Source organism: Triticum aestivum, chromosome 3D (assembly GCF_018294505.1).
Source record: "Triticum aestivum cultivar Chinese Spring chromosome 3D, IWGSC CS RefSeq v2.1, whole genome shotgun sequence".
NCBI classification, from domain to species: Eukaryota; Viridiplantae; Streptophyta; class Magnoliopsida; order Poales; family Poaceae; genus Triticum; species Triticum aestivum.
The window spans coordinates 237,238,406-237,258,569 of record NC_057802.1 but is presented as its reverse complement, the minus strand read 5'-3'; positions in this window follow the sequence as shown (position 1 = coordinate 237,258,569).

Below are 20,164 nucleotides of genomic sequence, written 5' to 3'. Positions count from 1 at the left end.
TATACTCTCTCACACAGATTCTCTATCTAGGTCAGTCCATCCAAGCCGCCACCACTCTTTCGACCTCAGGGCGGCCCACGCTTGCTCAATCTCTCTCTCTCTCTATGTGGGTCTCGATTGACCTCACTCTTTCTCAGACACAAACGATATATCTCCATGTTTGGGCCCAATTCGACATATTCATATTGTATACTCTCTCACGCACATTGTCTATCTAGCTCACTCTCTCCAACCTATCTCACTCTTTTGATCGCATGACGACCCACACTTGCTCAATGTCTCTCCCTTTATCTATGTATCGATTGACCATGCTTACTCCCATGCACAAAATATATCTACATGTCCGTGACTGGATCATCTCTCAAGCTCTCTCTTACAGCCCTCGCCCTTTCCAAAAGCTCAATCGGACAATATCTCTCCAGAGCATATATATCTTTATAACGAATGCCGGACCACACTCACATTGTATCTTTATCTATCTACGTCTCGATTGACCTCGCTTTCTCACGTCGTATCTTCCACACATTGAAGCTACCTCTCCATCTCTCGCAGAGCTAGAGCTATTTACATTGCGAGGGGGACTCCGACCTTGGATTAATTTGTGAAGGCATTTATTCCAGTGGGTTTAGATTATATTTCGTAGCATTCGGCTCACAACTACTCCAAACACTGTTGCAACCCCGCACCTCCCCCAATTGATTTCCCTCTGGCTCGGTCACCGCTCTCTCGCACGCCCTTTCTCACCTTCCACGTCGCACCATGGTATTTTTGCAAAAAAATCTGTTGTTCTCGTCAATTATTACAAATAAGCTACAAACTACACACCGATAGTCCACCTGTAATGGAACAAATTTCAACCTAGAAATTAAAGTGCTACAAACTACTCACCGAGGGGCCCACCTGTCATGGAATAAATTTGGACCCATATATAAATTAAAAATGAAAAAGGACGCGGATCGAACATGCGACCAGGGCCTTCAAGCAGTGCGTCGATAGGCAACATAGTAGCAATGTTTGTTGTACCGCCCCCCCCCTTTGATGATATAATGTTTTATATTACCATGGCCTATTTAATGGGTAGCATGTTTTAATATTAATTTTAGTACATTAGTGGGACCATCTCGTTAGCACGTACTATTTGCCTTCACTTACTGGTGGGTTCCATCTCTGCACTCTCCCCCCCCCCCCTTCTATGTTTAGACGCATGGGCAAACACGAAGAATAGCGGGCGATGTTGCCATTGACCATATCTGGACGCGTTCACAAGTTACGGCACCAGTTTCACGTACTAGTAGTATTATACATGTAACAAGTTTTCGAACAAAAGTGACCATGACAGACAAGTTAGGCTAGTTGTAGTACTATTTATATACTACTCCGTAATAATTAAATGCATGGATAAATAGATGTATCGCCTAGTGCTCGAACAAGGGGACTGGTCGCACCCTACAAGTATTTGGAATTGACTTCCCTAAAAATATATTTGGAATTGATGTGTTATTTAATATGAAATGTTTGCGATGAGAAGGAATACATGTGGCTTGATGACGTTTTATATTTAATTTGATACGGCTCTAGCAGAACATTCAATCGAGCAAACCATAGATTTAATTTAGTCTGACTCCGACTTTACATTCATGCGACTAATCGAACTAAAATAAATGGAAATGATAAATCCTATATGTTCGGACTTTAAAGCATGGAAATCCAAATGTTTTTCATGGTAAATTTAGATTACGCGGTGGCGGCGTCTTGCGGTGGGAAGCGGCTCCTCTGCTGTGCTCTGTGTGTCGTCGGTTCACTGACCGACGGTGACGGCGACGACTGCGTCTTGTGCTATTGTTGGCGTACTCCTGGACATTGGCCCTAGCTTCAAGGAAGGCCGGAATGTTTTGGACTTTGGTCTCCAAGAGCGAGTCAACTGGCGGGAGGAGGTGACTGGCGTTGGTGCAAGGAAGCGGTTGACGGCGGCGATCCATGCCACTGAGGGGGGCACTAGCACCGGCACAGGGACCGGTGCTGGCAACGGCGTGGCAGAGACATTCGTGTGCACGGGTACTGGCACGGGCGCGCGCATCAGTGCACACGCAGGCGCATGCGCTGGTAGGTGCACGGGCACCGGCATGGCTGCGTGCGTCAGTGCACGCGCAGGCGGATGCGCTGGCAGTGCACGGGCACCGGCACGGGCGCGCGCGTCAGTGCATGTGCAGATGCATGCGCTGGCAGGTGCACAGGCGCATGAAAGTCGGCGAGGGCCTCGTGGAACCTCGTGGCATCAAGCTCGGCGACAATGTGCGGCTCCCAGCCCATCAATGCCAGGTGGATGGGCACTGGCGCAGTCGGGGCGACGGGAGCTGGAACGGGAGCGGGGACAGGCGCGACGTCTTCCTACAAGGCCAGTTCAAGCTCGTCCCAAAGCGCCTTATGTTCTTGAGACTCTGGCTGGGTGTCTTCCTCAGGAAACTGGGAGACTAATGGCAGCCCATCGTGATGCGGCATGGCGTACGGTTAGGTCAGGTTGGTTGGAGGTAGACGACAGGAGAATCTGAGAGGAAGAGAGAAGATTGTAGCGATACTGGGTAGTGCGGGGGTGATTTTAAACTGCAGCACTGGCGCCATTAAAAGTGCGGTCAGTTGGGACGAAGGTGGGCGGTGGAGCCTGGTCAAAGGGCTTGCCTCCCGGTGAGCCTACGCAGCGGCCTGCTTGCACGCCACCCGGTCAGCCGGCACAACGGTCTGCTCGCACGCCTCCCGTCGACTCACACACTTGCTCGGACGGCACCTGCCGATGAGAAGTAGGACTCATGGCGGCACGTAAACGCCCACGGTTTGAATTGTGAAAACGTTCGCGTTAACATGACAGGTCTTTGTTCCAAAATACCTTGGATCTTCATTTTTTTCAACTTTTCATAAGCAGCTTGTCTCAAATTGAGCAAAAAAAAGTACTACAGCATATTTGTGCCATATCACGAGACCATGCTCAGTTTCATGAATTCCAGGTCACTTTTGGATTTTCTGAAATTTAAAATCCAGGATTCAAAACAATATCATAACCTACATCATGAAATGAATTTTCAAGCGATACATCTTTACTGTTGTAGATGTTAATATTTCTTAAGAAAGGATTTGGTCAAAGATTTTGCTTAGTTAGACTTCGGACATGTTATATATGCAGAGTAAAAGGATAATCCCTCCGTACCAGTGCATTGCTTGATATAGTAACTCTAGTACTAGGCACAAACAAACGGGGCTCAATTCTATGCTCATCCTGGTGTAGTACTATTAGTACTAGGCAATGGAGTTGACGGGTGACCTTGGGTAGCGGCGACCGAGGGAATTGAACCGTGCTCGGCACAGTAGGTAATGTGGTCTAGTTACAAGAGCATCCCCCCATTGTTTATCGGTAGTCATTATGGACCGGGGACATGAGGGGGGTTTCCTAGGGCTGGAATTCTGGCCGCCAGATATTTCGACTCGAAACGCGGAGGCTCGAGTGGAGGCTCGAGTGGTTGGGGTTTGCTAATGTGCGTACCACGCACGCCACCAGAAGGACATGAGCCCGGGTCTTTTTTTTAGGATCAACACGAGCCCGGGTCTAGCTGGTACGCCATCGGTGCTACCATTTGACAATACGAGAGGAATCTTTTAAATTGCTGAATGAATCTGTATGTATTACAATGCCCGTATTTTCCTTGCAAATAACTGGTGATTCCAAATGGCACGGTAATTGATTTATGACGAGTTCTTGAATTAGAGTGAGTTTGTGATATAGTGATCTCAACGTGGATTTCACATTTCATGGTATCCCCAATAAGTTTTTCATTGCATTCAAATTTAAAAGATGAACGGTATGGTGGTGAGAAAACTTTGTATGTATCAAGCATATGACCACCCACACACACGAATACAACAACAATCCAGTAAGCATAGTGCATCTATTTTTCAAGACCATGCATGTATGACATGAATTCAAAAATACTCCCCATGTTCCTAAATATTTATCTTTTAGAGATTTCAACAAGTGACTACATACTGAGCAAAATGAGTGAATTTACACTCTAAAATACGTCTATATACATCCGTATGTGGTAGTCCATTTGAAATCTCTAAAAAGAAAAATATTTAGGAACGAAGGGAGTAAAATGTATGCCATGCATGGTCCTCAATTTAATATTTAAAATGCACAGTAAACTAAAACATGAATATTAAGTCTAGTACTACATACATGCAAATTTTGTGTTTAGGTCTCTCCATCGACCCCCCCCCCCACCACACATACTTCATGTATCGATTTATGTTCATTTCTTTGTGAATAGAGCTATTGGTATATGACACACGCGTGCTCATTATTTCTCTTCACGTTTCGATCTCCATTTATGTCATTCATGCCCTCACACTCTCAACAAATTTATTTCTCACACACAACCTCATCGTGCTCTCCATGACAAACGCGCTCTCTCTCTCTCTCTCTCAAGACACGTGTGTTGCCTTTGTAAAACACCATCACCGTGCGCGCACACACAAAGTCTATCTAGGCCATTCTCTCGGTAACTATCTCCCTCCAGCCCTCACCACAGCTTTGCTGCATGATATCTCGGTGTATCGTCTTTAAATTCAAGTGTACGCTAGCCACACTCACTCGATCACTCCCTCTATAAATGACTCGATTGACCTCGCTTTTTCGCGTCGTCTCTCTCACCCATAGACATTCACACTACACCTCTTGCATAGGCGGAGCTATGTAGATTCACGGGGGGGAACCCCTCGACCTTAGATAAAATTGTGAAGCTCTGTTTAGGACTGTTTAGATTATATTTTTGAACGTTATATTTGTCCCCACCCTCCCAAACACCGATGGGTTGTGCACCCCCCCTCCCCGGGAGAATATCATGTGCCCCCACCTTAGATGTTATATGCTGATACGAGTTCCTTGGAGCTTGTAGATCTGAGATATAGCAGCTCACAGGATGTCTTAATATTTTTACAGGAAACCATAATGAGTTTGAGAATTGCAGACAATTTGTACAAAAACTACTCAGATGCCCTTGGATCCCATATCTAACGACCTCGAAGCTCGTATCACCATAGCATCTAAGATGAGGGAGACCTCATATTCTCTTGTATGTAAGAATATCATGTGCACACCATATAAGCTCTTCAGAGCCGTTGGATCCGTGATCCAACAACTCCTTGGTGGTTCGAATGTTTTTTTGCCGAAAAGCCCCCAAAGAGTTCGGGCACTGCTCACAACCACAAAGACTGCTCAGATGCCATTGGATCTCAGATCGAATGGCCTCGAAGCTCGTATCACCGTAGCATCCAAGCTGTGAGAGCACCTGATGTTTTCTCCCACGGGAGAATATGAGGTGCTCCCACGCCGTAGATTCTATGGTGATACGAGTTCTCGGGAGATCTAACGGCTCACAGTAGGAGGTTTAAATGTTTTTGCAATACAGACCTCAAAGAGTTTGGGAATTGCGCAGAAAGTAAAAGTACTACGCATGTGGCATCTGATCACACATCGTACGACCTATATGCTCGTATCTCCGTTGCGGCTAATTAAGCCGCGGGGAGCACCTAGTATGAGCTACTGGGAGCCATTGGATCCAAGATGCAGCGGCACACACGACGCCTGAATGTTTTATTTGCAAAAAAACTTGGAGAGTTTGGAAATTGCGCATAATTACAAAGACTACTCCCAAGCCATTGGATCTTAGATCCAACGACGTAAAAAGTCGTATCACCATAGCATCTAAGCTGCGAGGTGCATGTGATATTCTATGCCGCTGTCATTTTTGTTCCTAAACTTGCAAAATACGTGTAACTGGGGTCGTAACTTGTCTAACCGCGCAAAGTGTTTGTGCAAGAAAAACATCCCACACTGAGATATTGGAACCACACACGAGGGTCCCACTTGTCATTGATCAAATTTGGACCTAAAACTAACAAATCTAAAAGACGAGATTGAAACTGGCAACCTGGAATACAAAGCATACATCGATAGCCTGAAAGAACAACGGTTGTTGGTTTTGTCGCATAACTTGATTTTATACAGTATTACATTGAGTAGAGTAGAGGGCGTGTCTCATCAACACATGCATGAAGTTGGAGGAGCGCTTTGGCGGATTGCAAACACAGCACGTACCTCGTGCGAAAAACAGCATTGCTGGTCATCTGTCAAAGTGTGTTGCGCAAAAACTCCCTATGGAACCAGGGACTTTTGTTCTCCGTCTGACTCAGCCCTCCGTATCCCCAGTAACAATGGCCAGAAAGAGGAGGAAACAGGACTCCGGCAAGCCTCTCCCGGAGTCCCGGTAGAACCTCCCAAGACTCCCGGCAGAGAGCTTGGCGGGAACAACTCCCCTTCGATCGCTGAGCTACACCCTCCCGCCAGACCACCGGTCCCTACGGTCGAGGAATGCACTCCCACGAATGAGGAGGTGCCGCTAATCCTCGTTGCCGAGCCTCAGGCTCCAACTTGGGCGTGGTACATAGTCCATTTCCTCCAAACAGGAGAACTTCCCGAAGAGCAAGAAGAGGCTGAAAGAGTAGCCTGGAGGGCCAGCATGTATTAGTTGGTTGACGACACGCTGTATAGGAGAAGGCCCAACGGTGTGAAATTGAAGTGCATTTGTCTTGGAAGAAGGAAAGGAAGTGTTGGCAGAGATACATAAGGGTATGTGCGGCTCACACATTGGATCGAGGGCTCTGGTTGGAAAAGCCTTCCGGCAAGGATTTTACTGGCCCACAGCCCTCCAAGATGCAGTTGAGTTGGTCACCGAATGTGAATCCATTCAGTTCCATTCCAAGAATATCCATCTGCCTGCCCAAGCTCTTCAGACAATCCCTTTATCATGGTCGTTTTCGGTCTGGGGGCTCGACATCTTGGTCCCCTTCCCCCGTGCTACCGGGGGCTTTGAATTCTTGTTCGTTGCAATCGACAAGTTTACAAAGTGGCCGGAAGTAGAGCCCATGAGAAAGGTGACTGCTCAGTCAACTATCAAGTTCTTGAAAGGATTGGTGTGCCGCTTCGGGGTCCCTGCCCGAATCATCACTGACAATGCCACCCAATTCACGAGCCACGCCTTCATGCAATACGTTCATACCCTCGGAAGCAAGATCTCATTTGCCTCTGTTGCTCATCCAAGGAGCAACGGGCAACCTAAGAGGGCGAACGTAGAAGTGTTGCAAGGACTCAAGACAACGACATTTCATAAGCTGCAGAAGTGTGGCACGCGATGGATCGATGAGCTGCGGTTGGTTCTTTGGTCCCTCAAAACGACACCAAATCGAGCTACAGGGTAGATGAAGGAAATATGCCCTAGAGGCAATAATAAAGTATTATTTATTTCCTTATATCATGATAAATGTTTATTATTCATGCTAGAATTGTATTAACCGGAAACATAATACATGTGTGAATACATAGACAAACAGTGTGTCACTAGTATGCCTCTACTTGACTAGCTCGTTAATCAAAGATGGTTATGTTTCCTAGCCATAGACATGAGTTGTCATTTGATTAACGAGATCACCTCATTAGGAGAATGACGTGATTGACTTGACCCATTCCGTTAGCTTAGCACCCGATCGTTTAGTATGTTGCTATTGCTTTCTTCATGACTTATACATGTTCCTATGACTACGAGATTATGCAACTCCCGTTTACCGGAGGAACACTTTGTGTGCTACCAAACGTCACAACGTAAATGGGTGATTATAAAGGTGCTCTACAGGTGTCTCCAAAGGTATTTGTTGGGTTGGCGTATTTCGAGATTAGGATTTGTCACTCCGATTGTCGGAGAGGTATCTCTGGGCCCACTCGGTAATGCACATCACTATAAGCCTTGCAAGCATTGTGACTAATGAGTTAGTTGCGGGATGATGTATTATGGAACGAGTAAAGAGACTTGCCGGTAACGAGATTGAACTAGGTATCGAGATACCGACGATCGAATCTCGGGCAAGTAACTTACCGATGACAAAGGGAACAACGTATGTTGTTATGCGGTTTGACCGATAAAGATCTTTGTAGAATATGTGGGAACCAATATGAGCATCCAGGTTCCGTTATTGGTTATTGACCGGAGAGGTGTCTCGGTCATGTCTACATAGTTCTCGAACCCGTAGGGTCCGCACGCTTAACGTTACGATGACAGTTATATTATGAGTTTATATGTTTTGATGTACCGAAGGTTGTTCGGAGTCCCGGATGTGATCATGGACATGACGAGGAGTCTTGAAATGGTCGAGACATAAAGATTGATATATTGGACGACTATATTCGGACACCGGAAGTGTTCCGGAGAAGTTTTGGATAAAACCGGAGTGCCGGAGGGGTTACCGAAACCCCCTGGGCAAGTATTGGGCCTTAGTGAGCCTTGAGGGGAGAGAGAGGGCAGCAGCCAGGAGGTGGCGCGTCCCCTCCCATGAGGAGTCCTAATTGGACTAGGGGAGGGGGCGCAGCCCCTCTTTCCCTCTCCCTCTCCCTCTCTTTCCTTCCCCCCTCTCTTTCCTTCCCCCCCTCTCTTCCTAGTTGGACTAGGAAAGGGGAGTCCTACTCCTACTAGGAGGAGGACTCCCCCCCTCTCCTTGGCGCGCCCAAGGCAGCTGGCCTCCCCCTTGCTCCTTTATATAGGGGGGCAGGGGGGCACCTCTACACACAACTTGATATACGATATTTTAGTCGTGTGCGGTGCCCCCCTCCACCATATTACACGTTAATAATACCGTTGCGGAGCTTAGGCGAAGCCCTGCGTCGGTGGAACATCACCATCGTCACCACGCCGTCGTGCTGACGAAACTGTCCCTCAACACTCGGCTGGATCAGAGTTCGAGGGACGTCATCGAGCTGAACGTGTGCTGAACTCGGAGGTGCCGTGCGTTCGGTACTTGATCAGTCGGATCCTGAAGACGTACGACTACATCAACCGCGTTGTAATAAACGCTTCCGCTTTCGGTCTACGAGGGCACGTGGACATCACTCTCCCCTCTCGTTGCTATGCATCACCATGATCTTGCGTGTACGTAGGAAATTTTTTGAAATTACTACGTTCCCCAACAGTGGCATCCGAGCCTGGTTTGATGCGTTGATGCTATGCACAAGTAGAACACAAGTGAGTTGTGGGCGATATAAGTCATACTGCTTACCAGCATGTCATACTTTGGTTCAGCGGTATTGTGAGATGAAGCGGCCCGGACCGACATTACGCGTACGCTCGGGAGCGCTCGTTGCTTAAAGGTGACTGGCGGGTGTCTGTCTCTCTCACTTTAGTTGAACCGAGTGTGGCTATGCCCGGTCCTTGCGAAGGTTAAAACAGCACCAACTTGACAAACTATCGTTGTGGTTTTGATGCGTAGGTAAGAAAGGTTCTTGCTAAGCCCGTAGCAGCCACGTAAAATTTGCAACAACAAAGTAGAGGACGTCTAACTTGTTTTTGCAGGGCATGTTGTGATGTGATATGGTCAAGACATGATGCTATATTTTATTGTATGAGATGATCATGTTTTGTAACCGAGTTATCGGCAACTGGCAGGAGCCATATGGTTGTCGCTTTATTGTATGCAATGCAATCGCCATGTAATTGTTTTACTTTATCACTAAGCGGTAGCGATAGTCGTAAAAGAAATAAGTTGGCGAGACGACAACGATACTACGATGGAGATCAAGGTGTCGCGCCGATGACGATGGTGATCATGACGGTGCTTCGGAGATGGAGATCACGAGCACGGTGCTTCGGAGATGGAGATCACAAGCACAAGATGATGATGGCCATATCATATCACTTATATTGATTGCATGTGATGTTAATCTTTTATGCATCTTATCTTGCTTTGATTGACGGTAGCATTATAAGATGATCTCTCAATAAAATTTCAAGATAAAAGTGTTCTCCCTGAGTATGCACCGTTGCGAAAGTTCTTCGTGCTGAGACACCACGTGATGATCAGGTGTGATAGGCTCTACGTTCAAATACAACGGGTGCAAAACAGTTGCACACGCGGAATACTCAGGTTAAACTTGACGAGCCTAGCATATGCAGATATGGCCTCGGAACACGGAGACCGAAAGGTCGAGCGTGAATCATATAGTAGATATGATCAACATAGTGATGTTCACCATTGAAACTACTCCATCTCACGTGATGATCGGACATGGTTTAGTTGATTTGGATCACGTAATCACTTAGATGATTAGAGGGATGTCTATCTAAGTGGGAGTTCTTAAGTAATATGATTAATTGAACTTAAATTTATCATGAACTTAGTACCTGATAGTATCTTGCTTGTCTATGTTAATTGTAGATAAATGGCCCATGCTGTTGTTCCATTGAATTTTAATGCGTTCCTTGAGAAAGCTAAGTTGAAAGATGATGGTAGCAATTACACGGACTGGGTCCGTAACTTGAGGATTATCCTCATTGCTGCACAGAAGAATTACGTCCTAGAAGCACCGCTAGGTGCCAGGCCTCCTGCAAGAGCAACGCCAGAAGTTATGAACGTCTGGCAGAGCAAAGCTGATGACTACTCAATAGTTCAGTGTGCCATGCTTTACGGCTTAGAACCGGGTCTTCAATGACGTTTTGAACGTCATGGAGCATATGAGATGTTCCAGGAGTTGAAGTTAATATTTCAAGCAAATGCCCGGATTGAAAGATATGAAGTCTCCAATAAGTTCTATAGCTGCAAGATGGAAGAGAATAGTTCTGTCAGTGAGCATATACTCAAAATGTCTGGGTATAATAATCACTTGATTCAACTGGGAGTTAATCTTCCGGATGATAGCGTCATTGACAGAATTCTTCAATCACTACCACCAAGCTACAAGAGCTTCGTGATGAACTATAACATGCAAGGGATGGATAAGACAATTCCTGAGCTCTTCGCAATGCTAAAGGCAGCGGAGGTAGAAATCAAAAAGGAGCATCAAGTGTTGATGGTCAGTAAAACCACTAGTTTCAAGAAAAAGGGCAAAGGGAAGAAGAAAGGGAAATTCAAGAAGAACAGGAAGCAAGTTGCTTTTCAGGAGAAGAAATCCAAGTCTGGACCTAAGCCTGAAACTGAGTGCTTCTACTGTAAGCAGACTGGTCACTGGAAGCGGAAACTGCCCCAAGTATTTGGCGGAAAAGAAGGATGGCAAGGTTAACAAAGGTATATGTGATATACATGTTATTGATGTGTACCTTACTAATACTCGCAGTAGCACCTGGGTATTTGATACTGGTTCTATTGCTAATATTTGCAACTCAAAACAGGGGCTATGGATTAAGCGAAGATTGGCTAAGGACGAGGTGACGATGCGCGTGGGAAATGGTTCCAAATTCGATGTGATCGCCGTCGGCACGCTACCTCTACATCTACCTTCGGGATTAGTTTTAGACCTAAATAATTGTTATTTGGTGCCAGCGTTGAGCATGAACATTATATCTGGATCTTGTTTAATGCGAGACGGTTATTCATTTAAATCAGAGAATAATGGTTGTTCTATTTATATGAATAATATCTTTTATGGTCATGCACCCTTGAAGAGTGGTCTATTTTTAATGAATCTCGATAGTAGTGATACACATATTCATAATGTCAAAGCCAAAAGATGCAGAGTTGATCATGACAGTGCAACTTATTTGTGGCACTGCCGTTTGGGTCATATCGGTGTAAAGCGCATGAAGAAACTCCATACTGATGGACTTTTGGAATCACTTGATTATGAATCACTTGGTACTTGCGAACCGTGCCTCATGGGCAAGATGACCAAAACACCGTTCTCCGGAACTATGGAGAGAGCAACAGATTTGTCGGAAATCATACATACAGATGTATGTGGTCCGATGAATATTGAGGCTCGTGGCGGATATCGTTATTTTCTCACCTTCACAGATGATTTGAGCAGACATGGGTATATCTACTTAATGAAACATAAGTATGAAACATTTGAAAAGTTCAAAGAATTTCAGAGTGAAGTTGAAAATCATCGTAACAAGAAAATAAATTCCTATGATCTGATCGTGGAGGAGAATATTTGAGTTACGAGTTTGGCCTACATTTGAAACAATGCGGAATACTTTCGCAACTCACGCCACCCGGAACACCACAGCGTAATGGTGTGTCCGAACGTCGTAATCGTACTTTATTAGATATGGTGCGATCTATGATGTCTCTTACTGATTTACCGCTATCGTTTTGGGGTTATGCTTTAGAGACGGCTGCATTCACTCTAAATAGGACACCATCGAAATCCATTGAGATGACGCCTTATGAACTATGGTTTGGCAAGAAACCAAAGTTGTCGTATCTTAAAGTTTGGGGTTGCGATGCTTATGTGAAGAAACTTCAACCTGATAAGCTCGAACCTAAATCGGAGAAATGTGTCTTCATAGGATACCCAAAGGAGACTGTTGGGTACACCTTCTATCACAGATCCGAAGGCAAGATATTCGTTGCTAAGAATGGATCCTTTCTAGAGAAGGAGTTTCTCTCGAAAGAAGTGAGTGGGAGGAAAGTAGAACTTGATGAGGTAACTGTACCTGCTCCCTTATTGGAAAGTAGATCATCACAGAAATCAGTTTCTGCGACACCTACACCAATTAGTGAGGAAGTTAATGATAATGATCATGAAACTTCAGATCAAGTTATTACTGAACCTCGTAGGTCAACTAGATCAAGATCCGCACCAGAGTGGTACGGTAATCCTGTTCTGGAGGTTATGTTACTAGACCATGACGAACCTACGAACTATGAAGAAGCGATGGTGAGCCCAGATTCCGCAAAATGGCTTGAAGCCATGAAATCCGAGATGGGATCCATGTATGAGAAGAAAGTATGGACTTTGGTTGACTTGCCTGATGGTCGGCAAGCCATTGAAAATAAATGGATCTTCAAGAAGAAGGCTGACGCTGATGGTAATGTTACTGTCTATAAAGCTCGACTTGTTGCGAAAGGTTTTCGACAAGTTCAAGGGATTGACTACGATGAGACCTTCTCACCCGTAGCGATGCTTAAGTCTGTCCGAATCATGTTAGCAATTGCCGCATTTTATGATTATGAAATTTGGAAAATGGATGTCAAAACTGCATTCCTGAATGGATTTCTGGAAGAAGAGTTGTATATGATGCAACCGGAAGGTTTTGTCGATCCAAAGGGAGCTAACAAAGTGTGCAAGCTCCAGCGATCCATTTATGGACTGGTGCAAGCCTCTCGTAGTTGGAATAAACGCTTTTATAGTGTGATCAAAGCATTTAGTTTTATACAGACTTTTGGAGAAGCCTGTATTTACAAGAAAGTGAGTGGGAGCTCAGTAGCATTTCTGATATTATATGTGGATGACATATTGCTGATTGGAAATGATATAGAATTTCTGGATAGCCTAAAGGGATACTTGAATAAGAGTTTTTCAATGAAAGACCTCGGTGAAGCTGCATATATATTAGGCATTAAGATCTATATAGATAGATCAAGACGCTTAATAGGACTTTCACAAAGCACATACCTTGACAAAGTTTTGAAGAATTTCAAAATGGATCAAGCAAAGAAAGAGTTCTTGCCTATACTACAAGGTGTGAGATTGAGTAAGACTCAATGCCCGACCACTGCAAAAGATCGAGAGAAGATGAAAGATGTTCCCTATGCTTCAGCCATAGGCTCTATCATGTAGGCAATGCTGTGTACCAGACCTGATGTGTGCCTTGCTATAAGTTTAGCAGGGAGGTACCAAAGTAATCCAGGAGTGGATCACTGGACAGCGGTCAAGAACATCCTGAAATACCTGAAAAAGACTAAGGATATGTTTCTCGTTTATGGAGGTGACAAAGAGCTCATCGTAAGTGGTTACGTTGATGCAAGCTTTGACACTGATCCGGACGATTCTAAATCGCAAACCGGATACGTATTTACATTGAACGGTGGAGCTGTCAGTTGGTGCAGTTCTAAGCAAAGTGTCATGGCGGGATCTACGTGTGAAGCGGAGTACATAGCTGCTTCGGAAGCAGCAAATGAAGGAGTCTGGATGAAGGAGTTCATATCCGATCTAGGTGTCATACCTAGTGCATCGGGACCAATGAAAATCTTTTGTGACAATACTGGTGCAATTGCCTTAGCAAAGGAATCCAGATTTCACAAGAGAACCAAGCACATCAAAAGACGCTTCAATTCCATCCGGATTTAGTCCAGGTGGGAGACATAGAAATTTGCAAGATACATACGGATCTGAATGTTGCAGACCCGTTGACTAAGCCTCTTCCACGAGCAAAACATGATCAGCACCAAGACTCCATGGGTGTAAGAATCATTACTGTGTAATCTAGATTATTGACTCTAGTGCAAGTGGGAGACTGAAGGAAATATGCCCTAGAGGCAATAATAAAGTATTATTTATTCCTTATATCATGATAAATGTTTATTATTCATGCTAGAATTGTATTAACCGGAAACATAATACATGTGTGAATACATAGACAAACAGTGTGTCACTAGTATGCCTCTACTTGACTAGCTTGTTAATCAAAGATGGTTATGTTTCCTAGCCATAGACATGAGTTGTCATTTGATTAACGGGATCACCTCATTAGGAGAATGACGTGATTGACTTGACCCATTCCGTTAGCTTAGCACCCGATCGTTTAGTATGTTGCTATTGCTTTCTTCATGACTTATACATGTTCCTATGACTATGAGATTATGCAACTCCCGTTTACCGGAGGAACACTTTGTGTGCTACCAAACATCACAATGTAAATGGGTGATTATAAAGGTGCTCTACAGGTGTCTCCAAAGGTACTTGTTGGGTTGGCGTATTTCGAGATTAGGATTTGTCACTGCGATTGTCGGAGAGGTATCTCTGGGCCCACTCGGTAATGCACATCACTATAAGCCTTGCAATCATTGTGACTAATGAGTTAGTTGCGGGATGATCTATTACGGAACGAGTAAAGAGACTTGCCGGTAACGAGATTGAACTAGGTATCGAGATACCGACGATCGAATCTCGGGCAAGTAACATACCGATGACAAAGGGAACAATGTATGTTGTTATGCGGTTTGACCGATAAAGATCTTTGTAGAATATGTGGGAACCAATATGAGCATCCAGGTTCCGCTATTGGTTATTGACAGGAGAGGTGTCTCGGTCATGTCTACATAGTTCTCGAACCCGTAGGGTCCGCACGCTTAACGTTACGATGACAGTTATATTATGAGTTTATATGTTTTGATGTACCGAAGGTTGTTCGGAGTCCCGGATGTGATCACGGACATGACGAGGAGTCTCGAAATGGTCGAGACATAAAGATTGATATATTGGACGACTATATTCGGACACCGGAAGTGTTCCGGAGAAGTTTCAGATAAAACCGGAGTGCCGGAGGGTTTACCGGAACCCCCCGGGGAAGTATTGGGCCTTAGTGGGCCTTGAGGGGAGAGAGAGGGCAGCAGCCAGGAGGTGGCGTGCCCCCTCCCATGAGGAGTCCTAATTGGACTAGGGGAGGGGCGCAGCCCCTCTTTCCCTCTCCCTCTCCCTCTCTTTCCTTCCCCCCCTCTCTTCCTACTTGGACTAGGAAAGGGGAGTCCTACTCCTACTAGGAGAAGGACTCCCCCCCTCTCCTTGGCGCGCCCAAGGCAGCTGGCCTCCCCCTTGCTCCTTTATATACGGGGGCAGGGGGGCACCTCTAGACACAACTTGATATACGATATTTTAGCCGTGTGCGGTGCCCCCCTCCACCATATTACACCTCGATAATACCGTTGCGGAGCTTAGGCGAAGCCCTGCGTCGGTGGAACATCATCATCGTCACCACGCCGTCGTGCTGACGAAACTCTCCCTCAACACTCGGCTAGATCGGAGTTCGAGGGACGTCATCGAGCTGAACGTGTGCTGAACTCGGAGGTGCCGTGCGTTCGGTACTTGATCGGTCCGATCGTGAAGACGTACGACTACATCAACCGCGTTGTGATAAACGCTTCCGCTTTCGGTCTATGAGGGTACGTGGACATCACTCTCCCCTCTCGTTGCTATGCATCACCATGATCTTGCGTGTGCGTAGGAATTTTTTTGAAATTACTACGTTCCCCAGCAGTAGACTCCCTTCTCCCTAGTCTATAGGGCAGAAGCAGTTATCCCCATAGAACTCATTTACGGGTCACCTCGAGTGCTTGCCTAAGATGATGTAGCGCAGGAACAGCACCAGCGTGATGACACTGTGCTACTCGAGGACAACCGTTTCTGGGCTACTACGCGTGTCGCACGCTACCAGCAGGCCCTGCGTCGCTATCACAGCCGCAGGGCTCATGCCCGGAGTTTTGAGGAAGGCGACCTTCTCCTTAGGCACATTCAGTCCGCCAAGGGTACAAACAAGTTGACGCCGAAGTGGGAAGGCCCTTAACGGGTAGTGCGAGTCACCAGACCTGGCGTAGTCCATCTGGAGACCGGAGATGGCATTCAGTTGCAAAACTCATGGAATATTGAGCATCTCCGTAAGTTCTACTCGTAAGGCACGGCTGTCGGGCCCTACCCGGCAGCCACCCTTTTGTACAGGCCTTGCCGATGTTGCATGTCACCCCTTGTACAAAGCTAGGCGCAGACCCTGAGCAACAGAGAAATAAATGAAGCGCTGGGGGCCCCGACAAATTGCATGCATGCATAAGTATATCATGTTCATGTAGATACGATTTCATGTGGCATAATTTTCATCTCCATTCAACTGCAGGCTCTTACCGTGGACTTGGTCCCGAAGAAGAGAAGAGAAGAAGAGCCTACATGCGATCCCCGGCAAGCCAAACAGATAAGTTTTCTCTCTTATCCACATGTGTTCTGTAAGTAGAGACTTGTGCATATGAAAACCCCGTCACCTTCAAAACTTAGGTGCTCCCATTTCTCTACTCGAACGTTGCTATGGTCGGGGTGGTTGAAGTGGCCTTTGGTGAGAAGGTTTGATGGGGGGCTGGTCCCTCTTTATGGTTTATGCCCGGCAGACCTAGCTCCGCGATAGCAAACTGAGGGTACCGACAGGATAGCCTGCCGGGGAAACTTGTTTACTTGAATGTATAGAGGCATTTCACCTCTTCATGGACATGTTACACGCACAAGTTCTCGGCAAGGTTTATCTTTTTCATTAATATGCTGATCAACAAGCACAAATCTTACAGAACACAAACATGGGTAGAGAAGATTACATAATTTAAACTAAAGTTTGGCAAGTGCCTACATATTTTAGATTGGAAAAAGATAAGTGCCCCGTGATGCCCTTTCTTGTCCATCTCCTCCTAGGCACTGCGCAGGAGGTGAAGGGGGCAAAAGGAGCTCCTGGGTAGAAGCCCAGCCTGACCCCGCTAGGTCCCTCGACAAGGAGCCTGGCGAGAGCAGGAAGGCGCGAGCGAAGGTGATGGTGAAGAGATCGGCGGAGATGACCCGTCAACCACCACCACCAGGGCTAGCAGGACGCGACAGGGCAAACGAAGCTGCAGCCCGCGAGGAAGCCTGCCGGGGTCCAGCTGGAAGGCTGCTGGAGAAGCCGAGGGCACCGTCTTTGCCTCTGCACCCAACTCCCCGGCAAATCACCTTGCCGGAGAGGAGATGCAGGTGCAGATGGTGGTGTCGCCGTCTGACGGTCATGGGGCGGCTGGTGTTCAGCCGGAGTAGGAGTCGTCGTCATCCCGGTCGACGTCGTTGTCATCGCCGTCAATGTCCTCCTCGTCGCTATCGCTCGAGAAGGAGCTTTCATCGTCGGTCGAGCTCTCCGCGCAGCACCCTAAGCGAGCACTCGAGCACCCAAAGACCTTGACGGAGAAAAAATCGGCCTCCATTAATTTAAAATGGAGGACATGCCCCTCCGACAAGCTATGGGCGCGAGCAAAGGTCTTCCAGCCGCGGCAGAAGAACATGACATGAGGAGCCGGGAAATCCACATCCACCCGCATGCCGCCATTCCCGCAGCCCCTTATGTGCAGTTTCAACGCATGCGGTTGTTCGAGCTCCATCGCCCTTGGGAATGGAGTAGGAAGACGGAGGCGACCACGTGGGGGTTTGTACAATCTGATGATGAACTCCATAGGTTGGTCTCCGACGTGGCCTTCCATCGGGGGAGGGACGGCCGGCGGGGGTGCAATCAGAGCGTCACCCCGTCCTCCTTGGCCCTGGGCACCGCGACGACCACGACCTTGCCTGCTCCCACCTCTCGTAGCGGGCTCCGCTCCCGCATCTTTGGAGGGAGGAGGGAGACGCTGTCGAGCAGAAGTTCTCGTCGCCACTGGAGCAGCGCCGGACCCTCGACCTCTAACCATGATAAGCAAGGACTACTACAAGAATGGAGGGAGAAGGAGGTGTGGAGAAACGCCGCCCGCGTCCCCTTTTATAGGCAAGCGGGGCAGGGTGCTAGATTTTTCCATGAAGGTAGCTGCCCCGTTCAACTAGTCCGGCTCCCCCTCGCCCCTAACGGCTCGAAGAATCAAGGCCGACCCTCTGCACTAATCCACGACGACTAGCTTTCTGCCATGGCACTCATTCCCGCACCCTCTGCATCCGCCACCAAATTTGCGCAATGCATGCAATACACATGGCAGAAGCACTTGAAGCGGGAAAGATAATGGGGTAGCGCCCCGTGAATGCGGGACATGGCTACCCCGCAGATCGTGGCCCATTATCTCCCTATTGCAATTGGCGTTACGCGATGCATGGGTGAACCGGAAACTGACCTGGAATCAAGGTTAATGAAGAAGCAAAGAAGATCTCAAAGGACAAGCAACTGCTATCCTCTTGCCTGTGCACTGATAGGGCCTACCCCGACGACGCCTGGCAGCGCGTTCGGGCCAGACCCGGGGGCTCCTGTCGGTGCAACAAACCCTGGGTCAGTTGCGCAGATCGTGCACATGCCTAAGAGCAAAATTGCAGCATCCAGGACCATACCGAGCACAAGTGATCAGCTCTTTGAGGAATCAAAGTGCGGCTCAAGAAGACCAATTCAAGCCAAATGAACAAGATACCACCAAGGGAAAACCTCCCTTGCCGGGCAGGCGAGCCTAGCAAGGTCAAGGTTACCTTGGAGACAGGCCTCAAGACCGTCCCGGCAGGCCTGTCGGGCCCTACGAAGGCAAACTACCCCGCCAAGGCTTCACCACTCCACCTCAGCGATGCAAGTCATCAATCGGTGCGGTGTCAAGCCCCCAAGTGACTAAGTTGTTGTTTTTGCCACATGGTAGCCACTTCCTATGGAAGTCACCTCCAAATGACACTCGTCCAGCAATGTGTCAAGCAGACAGACAAGAAGGTGGTCGAACTGCCTGGCAAGGCTTGCCGGGCATGCCATGATGTGACACTAAGCGGCGCATTTAATGCGCTCTGCCCTGGCTGCAGAGTTAGGTATGGTAGCACTATTTGCTATCTAATAAGGACACAATGACTGATTTGCCATTGTGGTGACCCCTTGATCTATAAAAGGAGGCCCGTGGCGACCATAGAAAGGATTCAGACCCTTGTACACTCATACGCGCGTAGCTGCTCTCGCCCCAAGGCAACCCTACCAGGCTAGAGCGCTGCGTTTCCACCACAATCCACCATCAATGCACCAAAGCAGGAGTAGGGTTTTACGCCTCGTGGCGGCCCGAACCTGGCTAAAATTGCCAATGTGATATCTGTCGTGCTGCGCGACGTTCTCCGCTCTTTGTGCAATGTGCTCATCCCCCATGCTGAACCACAAGGGGCTCATGGCCCCATAGGTGGCCGTGGTTTCCCACGACACATGATGTTTACATAGACAACGTGTATCTGAATTATGGCATGCCAACCCATTTTCTAAAGACATAATATAGTTATATCATCTCATCTTGTTTATATAGTCATTATATTTTAAATTATGTCATTCTATCTATGAATTATATCATGTCGCCGTGTTTCCATCGACGACATGTTTGTGAATTATGGCATGCCAACCACTTTAATAGAAACATCGTATAGTTATATCGTGTCATCCTGTTTACATAGTCATCATATTTTGATGTGTGTCATTCTATCCTGTTTAGTTAGCCATCATATATGTGAAATTGTGTCATGCTATCCTATTTAATTAGCCATCATATATGTGAAATTATGTCATGCTATCATGTTTGGTTAGACAACATAAATGTGAATTATTTCATGCGTTGTTTTCTTCCCTACTATCCATTGCACCTGTCTATCATA